Source organism: Apiospora phragmitis (genome assembly GCF_038363925.1).
Source record: "Apiospora phragmitis strain CBS 135458 chromosome Unknown utg000002l:1.0-5516284.0:1.0-5523493.0, whole genome shotgun sequence".
NCBI classification, from domain to species: domain Eukaryota; kingdom Fungi; phylum Ascomycota; class Sordariomycetes; order Amphisphaeriales; family Apiosporaceae; genus Apiospora; species Apiospora phragmitis.
The window spans coordinates 1,800,877-1,820,400 of NW_027117400.1; positions in this window are offsets into that span (position 1 = coordinate 1,800,877).

Genomic DNA, 19,524 nt, shown 5'->3' on the forward strand with positions numbered 1-19,524 from the left:
AATATTAAAACTAAGCGATTAAGTAATAAACTAAACTTTAAAAAGATCGAATTATTTAAAATTATAAAAATTATTTTAAAAACTAATTATTAATTATTATTACTTAAAATAATACGGATATACTTTATATTTTATATCTTATTATTCGAATTAACGGCCGAAAATACCCCGGATAATATATAATTAAAAGTTATAATAAATTAATATAAATACGAAGTCAAAAAAATTATTAATAAAAAAAAAAACTAAACGAAAGTATTAATACCTTATTTAATAAAAAGGTTACTTATTTAAAAATTTAAGAAATACTTGGCGAACGCCGCGGAAGAGCTTTAAGAGTTTAAATAATAGGATTAACGGGAGATACTAAAGGATTTAAACCCCCGAAATTAGTTAAACCTAGAAAAGCCTAATTTATATTAAGAGGAACGCTTATAAACTAGAGGTTCCCTATTAAATAATTTTTGTAACCCTTTAGAATAGGGAAGATATCGTCTTCCTTATCTAATTCCTCTATATTACGATTAAATAAATTAGTACCCCTTTCTTTTATTTTTTAACGAATCTTCCGAATCCGCGATAACCGACCCGCCGCTTTAATAAGCTAAAACTAAAGCTTAATTAATTCCGAATATAGCGATAAAAGTTTTTCGTTTATAGCTTTTTTATTTTTATTTAGCTTACGTTATTATATTAAGACCTTTTCTAAAAACGAAACTATTAAGAAATTATTATATAAACGATTACGATTTATATATTTTTTATAGTATAAAAAATAATCAGAAATATAATAATTAAACTGTTTATTTTTAAAATAATACGAATAAAGTATATCGGCTAAGCGACCGTTAAAAGTAATAAAACAATAAAAAAAAAAGAACGTTTATAAACTTTAATAAAAGATTTCTTAATACGATTTAATATTATAATAAATGTATATTATAATAAAAATAAAAAAAGGAAACTTACGAAAATTTCGATACGACGGGAGAATAATAAGTATTTATAACGATTAACTATTTTAAAAATAAAGTAATAAAAAGAAAAAAAATAGTATTATAACCTGACCTAAACAGGCGGTTAAGATCCACCATCCGGCACAGAGCTAAGATAATCCGAGGTGCTTACGAAATCCTATATAAAAAGCTAGTTTATAATAACGCCTTATTAATAATAATAACTTTATTATACCGCTATAAAACGTCAATAAGTAATAATATAATAATAGTATATTACGACTAGTTAATTAAGGATAGACCACGGTAGATAGATAAGAGTGAGCAGATAGGATAAGGTAGATAATAAGGGATGGCCCAAAGTTACGTACAGATAAGATAAAGGAGCTACTAGATCACGACGCTCCTAGCGACCTAACTCGGATTAGCGAAAGAGGGATTAAATATATAACGATAAATATTTCCTATATATTTTATATAAATACTTTTTATTTTAATAATTAATTTAAATATTAATTTTAATTTATTAATAAAGTAAATAGCTTTAATAAAACTATTATAAATACTTCTAAGCTTACGCACCTTAATTACCTTTATTTTTATAAGCTATTACTTATTATATTAATAAAAGCGACTTCTATTATACGTTCGGATACTCTCTCGTATTATTAATATAAACCCTAGTACGTCTTACTAGGTTTCTTTTAGAACCTAGATAGCGTTCGTTATATATACGGGCGTATATTACTTATATTTTAAAGGAGGATTTCCTATTAACGTTTTTAAAAGCGTTCTAGGCGACTTTTATCGTTTCGAATATATAAGGAGGCTTTTAAAGAATAGGACTTATTTTATATAATCCGGAATATATTATTTTATAATTAGATATAAAGCTATATATTTTAATAGCTCCGGGGATATCTTCCGGCCTATTTATTCTTTAAAAATTAAAAATTTTAAATAACTCGATTAAAGCTTAATTTTAAACCGAATATATTCGAAACCGTATTATATAGTATTAAAATAACTCTCCGACGTTTATTTTAATTAGTTTTAACTAGATCGTAAAGGTTATAACATATATTATATACCGAGTTACTCTTTTAAAAAGTAAGAACGTAATATTTCGAAAAGTAAATAAAATATTTAGCCGGCGCCGCCGTACGAAAAAGAAACGGTTATAAAATAGAGGATCACTTCATATATAAGTTAAAAAAAAACCTATAGTTTTAAAGGGACGTTAATAAATAGTTATATATTACGATCGGCGGGTTAGTCCCCCCGCGGGGTAGCACTTAAAGCGTAGAATTAAACAGAAATAACCTGAAGAGTTATTTCCGAAGCTTTTATTTTATAGCGTAATAATTAATTTATACGCATTATAATATAATAACTCTTCGCCTTTACTAAATAAGAGACGTAGGTTCGATTATTATACTTACTAAATAGGAGCTCTCTTTAACTACTTAAGCAAGATCGTTAATAAGTAAATAAGGCCTTGTACGGACTGGTTACCCGTGTAAAAGCCTTAGAGTTTCTCTATACCGAGCTTAAGTAAATCATGCAGTACTAGGGGTTTATCGCCTTAGGTATAAAGGCATACCTTTAAAGAGAGGGTATAGTGTTACGATCGGCGGGTTGGTCCCCCGCGGGGTAGTATTTAAGGCGTAAAATTGGATAGAAATGACCCGAAGAGTCATTTCCGAAGCTTTTGCTTTATAGCGCAGTGGTTAGTCTATACGCATTGTAACACTATAAAACGAATCGCGTCGGAGGAATAATTATATAAGGACGTTTAGAACACGCTTATAATATTATAAAATTTATAGAAAGCTTGGGCATAATACGCGTACTTATTAAAATAATATAGAAGTATCTAAAGATAAGGATTCCGATTAATTTTAATATATTAAATAAGTTATAATAAAATTAACTTATATTTTATTAAAAAAGGTGTAAAAGAATAAGACATTCGCTTATATAAGATATTCGCTTATAGGATACATTATAATAACTAATTTCTAATTATTATTGTATAATTTCTAGCTATTAAAAAGTGTTTTAATAAGTATTAAAATTAATTCGGCGAAGAAATCGAGTATTAATTCTTTTTTAATTACTTTTAATAGCTTTAAACGTGCTTAAGTAACCTTTATATCTTTTAAGATAACTTATTTTAATAATAACGGCTTCGAGCGATTTTACGGATAAATTTTAGCCGTTTTTAAGCGTTTTTAAATATAAAAAGAGTTAATATATTAATCTTAGCTTAGCGGTATATTTTTAATATATTTATTTTCGTAAGCTTTAATTTAAGGACCGTATTCGAACACTTTTTTAAAATAATCCTTAACCTTTTCTTTAATAAGCCGAAGATTTTTATATTTAAAACCTATACTATATAATTATAATATAAGCCAGCTAACGGTGCTACGGTCACCTCATGCAACGGCGACCCTTAAATTTAAATAGCCCCTAACAGCACTATATATAAATTAGTATATAAACTAGTCAGCTTTTAATTTATAATTAATTAAATAATACTATCTTCTTCTTTTTCTTTTCCTCTTTTTAATAGGCCGTAAACTTAACGAGTTAGCATTATAACGCGCGATTAAAGATATTATAAATAACTAGTTAATAAAACAAGCCGCCGAGAAGCATAATATCCCTGAAATAATTCTAAAGGCTCAGATTCACGGCCGTAAAACTATAAAATAACGGAATAAGTCCATCTAAGCTTTAATAATAGCGAAAAAGTTTTAGATCGTAACTTAGTACCTTACGTAATATAATTTAAACTGCTTACCGACGTATATTATTTTCCGGATATTCGTTTAATAGATTTTTTAAGCTAATGGGATTAATATAATACTCAATAAATATTAAGTTAAAAGATTTATTACTCATTATTTATTTATTAATATTACTTTTTTTTAAAAGGATAGATTTTTTAAGGCTTAACGTAATTTTCGTAAAAAAAAATTCTCGAGTTTTTTAAACGGCTTAATAATCCTATTCTAAAATCGATTCCTCTAGAGTTTCGATTTAATATTAATAAGATGAGTAACTAGCTCGGCTATAAAATAAATATAATAATTATTAAACCTATTAAAATAAAGAGAATATTAATTATAAACTCCCTTAACCGAAAATAAGCTTCTACGGTCGAATATAATAACGCTTTAAGCCGAGCTTTACCTCCTCTCATTATATTTAAAAATCAATAGGTCTAGTAGCAATAATTTCCGGAAAAAGAGGACTCGCTAACGAATACTATAGAGGATTAAGTCTTTATAGCATCCTTTAAAGGCTAAACTAATAAGGAGCTAGCCTTAATATAACTAAATAAGGTTTTCATCCCTTATATAAAGCTTAAAAACGAGGACTAATAGCGGCTCATTATCCTAAATAGCCACGCCAGCCACGTAAGCGAAAACTTTATTATAACGTGCTTAAAATATAAGATATAGCTTCTCTTCTTTCCGGTACACTCGTCGTACTTATTATAACCCCTAGATCTTAATCCCTTTAATATATTAAAAAATACTTATTATTAAAAAATAACCTTATATTATATAAAGCTTAATAATATAAATATAAATAAAAGAAACTTCTTTTAATATTACGAACTAGTTAAAAGGTTTACTTTTTAGTTTTATATAATAATTAACGGCTAGGCCGTAACTAGTATATTCCCTCGCGATATTAATAAGCCTTTTAATAGCCGGAACCGGAGAATAGAAAACTAAATAAAGGCAGGACTATTTAAGCCTCCCCCTAACGTTTTTAATAAATAATTCTTCTCTATAGCGTTATTAATACTTATAATTAACCGCTAAATAAAAAAATTAACGGATACGCTTAATAATAATATTATTATTTTTAATAACGCGACGCGCCGGGCTTTATTCCGGAAGCTTTAAAAGAGTCTATATACTTTAAACGGCCAGATCGGCTAACTAGAGTACGAGAAATCAGTTCTAAAAAGTAATTTAAAAAAAGAGGTAAAAAAAAGAAAAGAATAATACTTAACCCTAACCAGAAGTTTACGCGTATACGAAATACTATAATAATTAAGAGGGAAATAAATAACGTTATATTAAAACCTTAAACTATTACTCCTTTATTATCGGCGCCGGAAGGGGTTATAATTAAATCTAACTTTAAATCTAAAATTAAAAGTATTATAAAAGCGTTTCGAGATTAAAACGATATTTTTAAGATTTTATATTAATTTTTAATTAAATTATTCGTATTATTATTATATTATATTATTATTAGTTTTTAAGGTCGCCGTTATATAAGGTAACCGTAGTACCGTTAGCTAGCTTAGCTTATAAAAAACTAGCTATATTTTATTTACGAAATAAAGCTATAAAACATTATCGTTTATATACGATTTATAATTATTATAAATTAGAAAAACTTATTTATTATTATAACGAGACCGTATATAAGGGATAAAAATGTTTTAAATCTAATCTAAGGCTATAGTATTACTAGTCCACCTTTTAAGTAACGGTTTAAAACCGCTAGTTATTTTAAAGATGGCCATCTCGGTCTAGAAACCACTGGTTTTAAACGTCGGCCCTTTTAAATATAACTAGCGGCGAGAGGGCTACCCTATTATAGCTTACACACTTTAAGGTAGTAATTTATTCCCCTTTTCGACGTCTTTTTTTAAAAATTAAATAGCTAATAGCTTTAATAACTACCTATTAGTTATTATTAACGCTTTAATTAATATTTATTTTATTAATATTATAAAAGCGTTTAAAAGGGATATTAACTAGCCTTAAAGTATTAAGTTTATTAAAAAAGACGTTAATATTTATTATTATAGCTTTATTAACTTAGTTATAATTAAAAAACGAGTATATTATCGTTATTTTAAAATATAAGAGGCCTCGAAAGCGTTTAGTATTTATTAAACTATAAACTTAAACTTAATTAATATTAATATAAAGCTTAACTTAGTTTAATTAATAGTTTAATATATTAATTCGTTTTTTAAAAATAGTAATAAAACCTGCTAGTTTTAATTAAACTCACTTTTAATAAGTATACTAGCGAGACGGCGTTAAATAACGTACGTCACCTTATAATTAACCCCCCCCTGTAATTTACCCCCCTGTCGACCTCTACTACGATTCACCGCCATTTCGATTTAAAAAGAGATTTCTTAACGAATTTTGATCCGAATTATTTCATTCTTTTAAATATATATTAATTCACTAATAGTACGTTTATATACCGAAAACGATATCTCTACCGCTATTTAAAATGTAGCAAGCGGTAAATCTATTTATAAAGCTGCCCTTTATTAAGGTATTTCACGGTCTACCTTTATTAGTCGACTTCACGGCCGATAATTACGTCGAGAATTAAAATCTACCTATTAAAAACTCTCTCTAGTTTAAGCGAAGCATTTAATAGACTAGATTTTAGCCCAAGAAGCTCTTGGCGTCGCACTAATATATACGTAAATTAAGGAACTAGCTTAGCGCGTTTTAGCCCTTTATAGCAACCCTATACCATTAGGTAAAAACTAGATAGAGTTATTCTTTCGACGTAACCTAGCCTTATAGACGAAGAGGCAACGTCGTATTAACTCTTAGCGCATTAATAAGGCATTAATTAAAGTAATTAAGTTTTAATTTTAAACTAAATTACGTATACCTTAAATTTAAGCTATTAAACTTAAAAACAGGTATAATATAAACGAGCACGGTATTTTAAAAGGCTAAAAAAGTAATAGCCTTATAATAAATAGTTCGAAATTACGTTTTATTTAATAAAAACAGCCTAGTTTAAAGTACTAGACAACTATATTAAAATATATATCGGCACTCGGCAGGGCTATCCCTCCTTTAGTAATTTATAAGGGCAAATTAGTCTAAGAATAATAGTTCCCCTAAAAACTCGATAAATTTTAAGGATAGAAGTTCGATACGAGCAATAAAAGCTAGACAAATAACGAGATCGCCATTAAATAGTTTAAAGATATCTTTATATTAAAAACCGCCTTAAATAATCTAAAGGATACTCGTTTACTTATTTTAAATAAGCATAGCAGTTATATAACTAACGATTTTATATCCCTTTATTACTAAAATAATATTTACTTATTATTTTTACCCCCTTAATATTAGAATCTTTACCCTTATAAAAGCTTATTATTAAAAGGAGATCGGTTTCTTGTCTTTATTAATAGATTTAGCCCTTATCAGTAAACGAAACTTCTTTATATGCTATACTACAGCCTATAAAAAGGCTTTATCGGCCTAGAATATCAAGGGTGGTTAGCGTGGTAGTAGTCTTTAGTTCGTATATGTTACTAAGCTACTCATTAGCCCTTTTTTACTCGAAAATAGTAACCGAAAGCGACTAGAAAAGATAACACAGGCCTTAACTAGTTAAGATAAAGCCCTCACACCTATAAAAACTCTTTTAATTAATAATATATTATAGTTAATACTAAAAATATCTATTAATCTAGAGCGTTAGATTCGGCACTTTTATTAATTAAGTTAAAGCGACCCTACTACACAACGCTAACTATTTAAAAATTTTTAAAAAAGATACTAAGAGAAAGATTATCTATTAATTAATACGGAATTATAAATATAGTCTTTAAAAGAAAAGTTAGAGCTCGCAAAGCTACGAAAGAAGCGAAGGGTATAAATTAGCCCGAATTCGAAATTTATATCAATTAAGAGCATACAACGTACGAGGGAGGGGCTAGACCAGCTTAAAATTAAGGAATCGGATTCTAAAATATATATTATATCTACGGTTAAAAGCGATTATATTATAGTCTAAGATTAAAGAAATAATAACTATTTAAAGTTAGTGATTAATTTATACCTTTAATTTTATTAAGGGGTCAATTATAAGGGGGGGGTTAATTATGAGGTGACGTACGTTATACGATTAAGGGGTTAATTATTTACGAGCAGATTCGTAAGTAACTAAGCTAGCTGACGGTGCTACGGTCACCCTATGTAATAACGACCGTAAAAACTAATAATAATACTATATAATAATAATACGAATAATTTAATTAAAAATTAATATAAAATCTTAAAAATACCGTTTTAATCTCGAAACGCTTTTATAATACTCTTAATCTTAAATTTAAAGTTAGATTTAATTACAACGGCTTCCGGCGTTAATAATAAAAGAGTAATAGCCTAGGGTTTTAATATAACGCTATTTATTTCCCTTTTAATTACTATAGTATTTCGTATACGTATAAATTTCTAATTAAGGTTAAACATTACTTTTTTCTTTTTTTTACCTCTTTCTTTTTTTAAATTACCTGTTAAAAATAATTTCTCGTGCTTTAATTAGCCGATTTAATTATTTAAAATATTTAGACTTTTTTAGAGCTTTCGAAATAAAACCCGGCGCGTCGCGTTATTAAAAGTAATATTATTATTACTAAGCGTATTTATTAATTTTTTAATTTAGTAATTAATCGTAAATATTAATAACGCTATAAAGGAGAATTATTTATTAAAAACGTCGAGGGGAGGTTTAGATGGTCCTACTTCTACCTAGTCTTCCATCCTCCGGTTCCGGCTATTAAAAAGCTTATTAATATTACGAAGGAATATATTAATTACGGCCTAGCCGCTAACTATTATATACGGCTAAAAAGTAAATTTTTTAATTAGTTTATAATATTAAAAAAAGTCCCTCTTATTTATATTTATATTATTAAGCCTTAAATAATATAAGATTATTTTTTAATAATAAATATTCTTTAATATATTAAAAGAATTAAAATCTAGGGGTTATAATAAATATAATAAGTATACCGAAAAGAAATAAAGCTATATTTTATACTTTAAATACGTTATAATAAAATCCTCGCTTATATAGCTAGCGTAACTATTTAAGATAATAAGCCACTATTAATCTTTATTTTAAAGTTTTATATAAAGGATAAAAACCTCATTTAACTATACTAAAGCTAGTTTTTTATTAGTCTAGCTTTTAGGGGATGCCGTAGACTTAATCCTCTATAGTATCTATTAATAAGTCCTCCTTTTTTAAAAATTATTACTACTAGACCTATTAACCTTTAAATATAATAAGAGGTAAGTGTAACGAACGCTATCTAGGTTCTAAAAGAAACCTAGTAAGACGTACTGGGGTTTATATTAGTAATACGAGAGAGTATTCGAACATGCGATAGAAGTCGCTTTTATCGATATAATGGGTAATAGCTTATAAGAACGAAAGTAATTAATATATATAAGTTTAGGGGTATTTATAATAGTTTTATTAAGGTTATTTACCTTATTAATAAGTTAAAATTAATATTTAAATTAATTATTAAAATAAAGAGTGTTTATATAAAATATATAGGAGATGTTTATTATTATATATCTAATCCCTTTTTTATTAATCCGAGTTAGGTTATTAAGGGCGTCGTGATCCCGTCGCTCCGGGATTATTGGGAGCGTCGTGATCCCGTCGCTCCTGGATTATTAGGAGCGTCGTGATCTTGTAGCTCCCTTATCTTATCTGCACGTAACTTTAGGGCCATCCCTTGTTATCTGTTTTGTCCTATCTGTCCATTACTTATTTATTTATTCTCTTCTATCCGCCGTGGTCTATCCTTAGTTAACTAATCGTAATATATTATTATTATATTATTACTTATCGACGTTTTATAATAATATAATAGGGCTATTATTATTAATAAGGCGTTATTATAGACTAGCTTTTTATATAAGATTTTATAAGCGCCTCGGGTTATCCTGGCTCCGTGCTGAATAATAGATCTTAGCCGCCTATTTAGGTCAGGTCGTAACACTATTTCTCCTCTCCTTATTACTTTATTTTTAAAATAATTAGTTATTATAAGTACTCGTTATTCTTTCGTTATATTAAGATTTTTTATAAGTTTCCCTTTTTTTTTATTTTTATTATAATACATATTTATTATAATATTAAGTCGTATTAAAAAGTTTTTTATTAAAGTTTACGAGCGTTCTTTTTTTCGTTATTTTATTACTTTTAATAATTATTTAGCCGATATATTTTATTCGTATTATTTTAAAAATAAAAAATTTAATTATCGTATTTCGGATCGTTTTTCGCGTTACGAAAAATATATAAATCGTAGTCGTCCTTATAATAATTTCTTAATAGCTTCGTTTTTAAAAAAGGTTTTAACGTAATAGTGTAAGTTAGATAAAAATAAAGAGGCTATAAGCGAGAAACTTTTATCGCTATATTTAGAATTAATTAAGCTTTAGTTTTAGTTTATTAAAGCGGCGGGTCGGTTATCGCGGATTCGGAAAATTCGTTAAAAAGTGAAAGAAAGGGGTACCGATTTATTTAATCGTAATATAAAGGAATTAAATAAGGAGGACGATATCCTCCCTATTTTAAAAAGCTACGAAAATTATTTAGTAGGGGACCTCTAGCTTATAGGCGTTCCTCTTAATATAGACTAGGCTTCTTTAGGTCTGGCTAATTTCGGGGGTTTGGGTCCTTTGGTACCTCCCGTTGATCCTACTGTTCGAACTTTTAAAGCTCCTCCGCGGCGTTCGCTAGGTGTTTTTTAAGTTTTTAGGTATTATTTTTAAATAGGTAACCCTTTTATTAAACGAGGTATTAATATCTTCGTTTAGGTTTTTTTTTATTAATAATTTTTTCGACTTTATATTCGTACTAATTTATTATAACCTCTAGTTATATATTAATCGGGGTATTTTTAAAGGTTAGTTAGAATAAAGAAATATAAAATATAGGGTATATCTGTATTATTTTAAGTAGTAATAATTAATAGTTAGTTTTTAAAATAACTTTTACGATTTTAAATAGTTTTATTTTTTTAAAGTTTAATTTATTACTTAATCGTTTCGTTTTCATATTTCGTTATAAGAAGTAAACTTTTTTTCCTTTTTTAAAAGTTAATCCTTTTAACTTTATTTAATTAGCGTATCCTTTTATTTATTATTAAAAGAAGGTAAGGTTTTATTATAATATAATTTAAAGTTTTTTTAATTTTTTAACTTATATAGTCGCGATTAATACTAGTTCTTCTTTTAAAGGTTTTTTAATAATTTCCGGGTTATACCCGTAATTCGTTCAGAATAGTGAGATACGCGTAGCTTCGTTATTTACGTTATTATAAACGAATTAAGTTATAAATAATAATTATACCTAATTATTTTATTTATAATTAATATAATAACGTAGGTATTATTTTAAGGTTTAATTTATCCGCTCGGTTTATTTATTCGTTTAAGGGTAATAAGCCGTAAATAGTTTATATTTAATTTTAAGTTATGCTATAAATAACTTTTAGAATTTAATAATAAACAGTTTATCTCTATTAGAAATAATTATTTCGAGTAGCCCGTACTAGCTAATAATTATCCGGAAGAACGTGTACGCTAGGTTATTAATACCGCTAGATTTTTTATATAGTAAAAAGTAGGTATACTTTGTAAATTTATTCGTAATTATTAAGATATTATCGTAATCGACCTTAGTTAGGGGTTTTTTTAATAAGGACAGCTTGATAAGGAAATTATGTATAATAGTTTTTTATACTTTATTTAATAATAAGATCGGCTATAATTCTCCGTATAGTCGATATCTAGCGGCTTTAACCTTATTATAGAGGTTATATTTACCGATCACTTTAGTTACGGTTAGTTTAAGGTTCTTATAATCGAATTATTTAGTAATCTTTTTTTAGGTTTTAAATATCCCTTAATACTTATATATAAAGTGCTTATAAATTTCTTAAATAAAGTTTTCGCGATACTATTTAAGGATATAGATCTTATTTCGGTAAAAAGCGAGACCGTCGCGATCTTCGAAGTGATTTTTAAAATAATTCGCGAGGTCGAGGTTTTAATTAAGTTATTAAAATTTAATAACTTAATTATTATTATATTAAACATAGTTCGTAACGTTTAATTATTTTAAAGGTATAAGGTTGCCGTTTTAATTATAAGTAAGAATTATTCGTGTTTCGGGTAAAACCTCTTTTTAATGGTCTAGTTATCGGCTTAACGTGTTAACGCGACCGTTCTCGTTACCCTTCCGGTAGATAATGGTGAGGTTAAATTTTAAAAGGAATTTAAACTATCGTACTTATTATTTATTTAGTTCTTTAGTAATAATAAACGTTATAAGGTTTTTATAATCGGTATAAATCTTAATTAACTCTATTATTCCGTTAAAATAATATCTCTATTCTTTATAAGCTTTAATAATAATTATTAGCTCTTTATTATAAATTTAATAGTTAAGCTCTAATCCGTTAAGATTTTTCGAAAAGAATACGACCGGGTACAACTTTCCGTTATCGTTTTATTAATTAAGTTATCCTCTAATCGTATAATTTAATACGTTGGTTTTAATTTTAAAAGGTTTAAACGAGTTTATTATATAAAGTATTAATTCGTTAAAAATTTATTCCTTAATATTATAAAAAGCTTTATCTTTTTTTTCCATTTATTCAAATAATTTGTCCTTTTTCGTCAAGTTTATTAAAAGTGTTGTTATCCTATTAAATCCGGGGATAAAAATCCGGTAATAATTAACTAGTTTTAAAAAAGATTTAACTTTTATAGCGCTTATAGGCGTAGGCTATTTTTTAATTATTAAAATCTTTAAAGGTTTTATTTAGATTTCGCTTAGGGATATTACGTATCTTACGAAGGTAATAAATTATTAGTAAAATTCGCTTTTTTTTAAATTAACTAGTAGGTTAATATTTTATAGCTTTTAAAATATTAACTTTATATGCTTTCGGTATTATTTATTATTCTCGGAGTAAATAAGGATATCGTTGAGGTATATTATAACGAATTTATTAAAATATTTTGGTAAAATATAATTAATTATAAATTAAAAGTTAATTAATATATTAATTAAATTAAACGGTATAACTTAATATTTAAAATAACCGTATTTAGTTTGGAACGTGGTTTTCTATTCCTTTTTTTAATTCGGATTAGGTTATATATATTAAAAAGGTCAAGTATTATAAAGATTTTAACGTGTAATAGTTTATTTTATAAATCGCCGATTAAAAATAAAGGGTATCGGTTTTTAATAATAATTTCGTTAAGCTTTTAATAATCGATATATATATACTATTTAAGTTTTTTATTTTTGCTTTTTTTTAGAACGAAAAGGATAAGGAAGCCTGTTAATAATATAAATAGTTAAATAACTCTTTTTTCGAAATTTTCCGTAATATACTCTTTTAAGGCTTGTTTATACTCCTAGTTAAGTTTATATATAAATATAAATAGGGGTTCTTTCTTATTTTTAAAAGGTATTTTATAATCTTACCGTATATAAAGCGGTAAGCCTATTTTTAATTTTTTATTAAAGAATATTTCGAATTACCGGTACTCTTTTAATATAATCGTTATAACGTTCGGCTTAAGCTTTTTAATAATAATATATACTTTAAAAACTTTAAATTTATTAAAAGGTTATTTTTTAAACCGTTATTTATTAATTAAACCTCTTTTTAATATATTTTATTAAAGTTAGCCTATTTTTTAATTAATTTTAGAATTATTTACCCGTAATTAGGATATTTTTAAAATTATGTCGTATTTTGCGACGTTTATAATATTATACGTAATTCGTTTATAGCGTTCTCCGATATCGATTAGAAGGTTCGCGACTTCTTTCCATACTTCTTTATTATTATACGTTATAAGTCCTTTATCGACGGTTTTAAGTTAATATGGGGCGTTTTTCTCCTATTATTCGAATTTAAAGTAATTAATGATTCGTAATGAAATATAGTTTCTTTACGCTTTATTATCAAGTAACGCTTTAATATAGACTCTTTTTATACTTATTATAAATATAATATACTTATGGATAGCTCGATTATCCGTTATTTAATATAAGGACCTATCTTAGTCCGCCTATTATCGTCCTTTTATAATAGGCGGCGTCTATTTCCCGAACGCTGCGTTTATAAGTTATTAACGATATCCTACGACCGATCTTCGTATTATCGCTATCGTTCCTTTCATTCTTTATAAGGTGCTTCCTAATACGTTAACGGAGGTATTTTTATACTCCTCTTTATATAAAATACTGCCCTTAATATTTAAGATTCGGGTTTTTCTAATAATTCGAAGGTTTATTAAATTCGTAATAATTTATAAACGCTTTATAAGTTTTTTAATATAATAAAAGGGTTTTTTTATTAGGTATATATTTATACGTCTTAAAAATATTAAACGTTTTTTTTTTAAACGTTTATAAGCTCGCGATTTTTCTTAAGCGTATTTAAAGTATTAGTTTTCGAAATACTCCCTTTAATTTCGTTTTTTTAAGTAATATTATTATAACTACCGTAAATCTTTTTATATTAATAGGTACGCGCGCGTCGTCCGTTTAGGATTAACGTTTAGATTTTTCTGATAATATAATCTAGGTGTGATTACGTGATAGGTCGCTTACTAATTTTTTAGAAAAACTATTTATATTCGAACTTCTCCGCAAAGTATTCTGTATAAGCGTTATATATATACGAGATTTATAAGAGCGTAAAATATCTTTTATAAATAAAAAAAATTCGTAAATCGTCCTTTACCGCGTAGTTATTATAAATTCCTTAATTAAAACCGGCCGTAATAAGTATTTAACGTAAGTATTTTAAATCGGGGTAAGAAATATTAAGGATAGCTAATTATTTATTAGTCTTAAAGTTTTTAAATTTAGCGATCTCGTTTATTAATTCGTTTATTAATATACTTATTAAACGTTTATAGTTTATTAATTATTTTAACTAGCTTATAATATTATTTATCGAGTTATTATTTTCGTTATAAAGAAAAGGTTACTCCTTTTATATTATCGTAACGTTTCGGCTATAATCCCCCTCGCTTTTCAAGGCTTTAAAAAATTACCCGGTACCTTCTTTATTTATTAAATAAGAGGTATACCTATTATTATAGCAAGCTATTTAAAATAAGCTATTATATTTAATAATAGCGTTATTATTTTTAATAATTATTATAAAAGTATTTTTTACTTTAATAATATTAACGTATTATTTTTTTAGAACTCGTTAAAAATTCTTTTTTAATATTCGATATTTTTAAGCGTAATATTTTAATTTTTAATAATTATAATAAATATTATATAACTTTTTATTCTGTTTATTATATTTAATAATATTAAAGTTTATAAGCTTATTATAATAATTATACGCTATAATATTTTTAAACGGTATATAGTTATATTATCGTGGTCGTTTCGTATTAGCTTAGGTTTAATTAATTTACCGCTAAAGTCCGCCCTGCTTTTCGCGGCGTTATTCGTATATGCGAGTATCGATCTTGATGGTAAACTCTATATACTAGAGAAAATTATCGGGGGCATCGAGCCGGCTAAATTCGTTTTTAACGTTATCCTTTAATTCTTAATAATATATTATAATTTTTATAGCTTCGGTATAATTTAATCGAGTTATAATACGCCGGAACTCGGCTGTATAAAAAGCGGTTAATCTTTTTTATTTAAAGGTTTTAAGTTCCCTTTCCGCCTGTCGCTTTTTATCGGGGTTTTAGAAAAATGATTTAAAAGCCTATTTAAAGCCGTCGTAACTTTCGAAAATACGTTATACCTTTATACGGTATAACTTAATTTATTAATCGTTTTTTACAAGTTCGTTTAAATAAAGCTCGAACTAAGCGAATGCCTTATTTTTAAAAAACGAAGTAATATAAATAACTCGCTAGGTGAAGTTTTGGAACGTTTTTTTATAAAATTGTTAATAGACTTTAATTTAAATAAAAAAGCTTCGAAGGTTTCCGCTTATTCCGTTAAAAAGTGTTAGCGTATTAATCTTTATACCCTTTTTTTAATATAATAGGGGTTTAAATAATATTAATAGCTATATAAAAGAGACATACTTTTTCGTATAACTTATCGATATTATAAAGTGTTTATTTTAAAATATTCTTAATTAAGAGCTCGTTACGCTCTTTTTTGAGCTTAACATAATAATATTAATAATTAACGCTCTTTTATTCGAGTTTTTTAATTCGCTTAACTAGCGCTTATCGTGTAGGCTCGTTATTATTTTCGTTACTATTAACGTTTATAACAAGGTCCCGTTAAGAGGTACTAAGGGTGGCAATAGGAGTCTTTCTTTATCGGACGGTGTTACTAAGGCTAGGTATAAATATAATTCTTATGGTGCTATTATTTAAAAGTTTAAGTAATAACTCGTAAAAATAAAAATAATTAAAATATAATAAACGTTATTTAAGTTTTAAAAGAAACCTAATAAAACGTATTAAAGTTTATATTAATAATATAAAAAAATATTTAAATATATAATAAAAGTCGCTTTTATTAATATAATAAGTAATAATTTATAAAAACGAAAATAATTAATATATATAAATTTAAAAGTATTTATAATAATTTTATTAAAACTATTTATTTTATTAATAAATTAGAATTAATATTTAAATTAATTATTAAAATAAAAAATATTTATATAAAATATATAAGAGATATTTATTATTATATATCTAATCCTTTCTTTATTAATCCGAGTTAGGTCGTTAGGGGCGTCGTGATCCCGTCGCTCCGGGATTATTAGGAACGTCGTAATCCCGTCGCTCCTGGATCACTAAGAGCGTCGTAATCTTATAACTCCCTTATCTTATTTATACGTGCCTTTAGGGCCATACTTTGTTATCTGTCTTATCTTATTTATTTATTACTTATCTATCTATTCTCGTCTGTTCGCCGTGGTCCATCTTTAGTTAGCTAGTCGTGATATACTATTATCGTATTATTATTTATTAACGTTTTATAGTAATATAATAGGGCTATTATTATTAATAAGGCGTTATTATAAACTAGCTTTTTATATAGGATTTTATAAGCGCCTCGGGTTATCCTAGCTCCGTGCCGAATAGTGGATCTTGGCCGCTTGTTTAAGTCAAGTCGTAATAGTAAGGCTCGGCTTAAAACGTTATTATATTCGATTATAAAAGCTTATTTTTAATTAAAAAAGTTCATAATTAATATTTTTTTTATTTTAATAAGTTTAATAATTATTATATTTATTTTATAACTATTAAATAAGCTCTCGTACATACGGTAATTCCGGTTTTAATCGAGGTTTAATCGTTCTTATTCTATTATTTATATTTATTTTTAATACGAGCTACGAGGAGCATCGTATACTCCTCTTAATAAAACAGGAAAGGGGTTTATACGCGTAGGTACGTGGCACCTTTTTTAAAGTAATATAAAAAACCTTAGTTCTTATTATTTTAATAATAACCTAGCTATTTATTAATCTCGTTAATATTAAACTAAAACTCCGAAAAGATTAATTTTAAAATAAAATTATTAAACTGTTTAAAAAACTCCATAATTTTTTTTTTTAAAAGTTACGTTAAGCTTTAAAAAATCTATCCTTTTAAAAAAAGAATTAATAATAAATAAATAGCGAGTAATAAATATTTTAACTTAATACTTACCGAGTATTATATTAATTTCGTTAGTTTAAAAAATTTATTAAGCAAATATTTAAAAAATAACGTACGCTAGTAAGCAGCTTAAATTATATTACATAAAGTATTAAATCACGATCTAAAACTCTTCCGCTATTATTAAAGTTTAAAAAGACTTATTTCGTTATTTTATAGTTTTATAGCCGTAAATCCGAGCCTTTAAAATTATTCTAAAAATATTATTATTAGAATAGCAGGAACTAAGGTTTTCTATCTTACTCTAAAAGGGGTGCCACGTACTTACGCGTACGAACCCCTTTTTTTTTTATTAAAAAGGGTATACGATATCTTTCGTAGCTCGTATTAAAAATAAATATAAATAATAAAATAAAAACGATTAAACCCTGATTAAAACCGGAATTATTATACGTACGAAAGCTTATTTAATATTAATTAATAGTTACTTGTAGCGATTATAAATTAATAAAAATAAAGAGACGGTTTTACGCCTTTATCGACGTAAGGGCGACCGTGCTAAAAAGCCCCGAGAATTTCCGCCCGTTAGAAATTCGGAGGAAGAGCCGAACTAAATTAACCGTACGAGGGGGAACCCTTTTTTTTAAGTATATATTATAAGGAGGAGACTAGGTTCTAAATTATACGCGAAATTAGTTAAGCTATATATAATTTATAAAATAATAACTTTTATTAAAATAAAATTAATTATGGTTAACGAATCGGGATCGAGCCCGGATATATCGAATTTAAATAAACCGATAACTTTAAACCTTAAACCGTTTATATATAAAGAAATATTTTAAAATACCGGAATTTTTTTAATAGTTTAAAAAAAAAACGTTAACTTTGTTTTTTAAAAACTCGAACTTTTAAACGTATTTTCTAAAAAAATAATACCCGAATTATTTACGACGTATTTTATATAATACTTTTTAAAATATTATATATTAAAAATAAAAAGGACCTCTTTTAAAAAATTATTTATTATAAAATTTAATAAATAAATTAAATACTAATTTAATTAAATTAACCGTATATTTTAAAAAAAGCTCTTTAATTATTTTAAAAAATACGGAGTCGATATATTAATAAACGGATTTTTTAAAACTAAGCTTATAAGTTTAATACTATCGGCCAATCCTATATATTAATAAGACCGACCGGTAGAACCGACTTCGGAAACCCGAAAAAAAGATATTCTATACTCTTCCCGAGAATAAATAATTAAAAAACCGCCGCCTAAGTAAGAAACACCCGGTCTCCGTACGGAGTAATCGTCCGCGACACTACAGGGTATTTTAAAACCGACGTTTAATCCCGGAGTTTTAAACACTTTAGGCCTGACGTCTAACCCTGGATTCCTAAGTACTTAAACGTCATAAAATATTATCCTTTTTCTTTCTCTAACTCCGATACCGCCGGACTAAACGGCACGATTATCTAGTCTAGCGTATATTACGAAATACGATATCTTTTTAAACCGAGCTATTTATAATAATAAAATCGATCAAAATAAGGTTATTACTTTTTCGAAGGTATAAAAGAAGGAAAAGAACTATACCGGCAAGCCGTATAATATCTTTTACGATAAAGTACGGATATTTATTAAAACATGCTAACGGCTAGATATATTAAAAAATTAATACTATATAATTTTTTTAAACATTCTTTTTCGGCCGTATAGAGGTATTCTATTTTAATTATATCGGACCCGAAAAGAGATAGAACGAGATATATTATTTAATAAATTCGTATTTTAATATAATAATAAATTACGTATAATATTTTACGGATTAAATAATAATTTCTTTTATACGAATAAAAAATAAGAACGCCGAAAAATAATTTATCGAGGTTTTAGAAATCCTGCTAAATAAGCTTTAGTTTATATAATAAGCCTTTAAAAAGGGATTCGAAAAAAAGATCGCTTTTTATACCTCCGTCGTAAGAGCTTATTAAAAAGTTCCGGAACTTTTATTAACCCTTATTTATTAAAAGCTAATATATAAAACGTTATTTTTAAACCTTCGCGTATCGTTAAATATAATAACGGA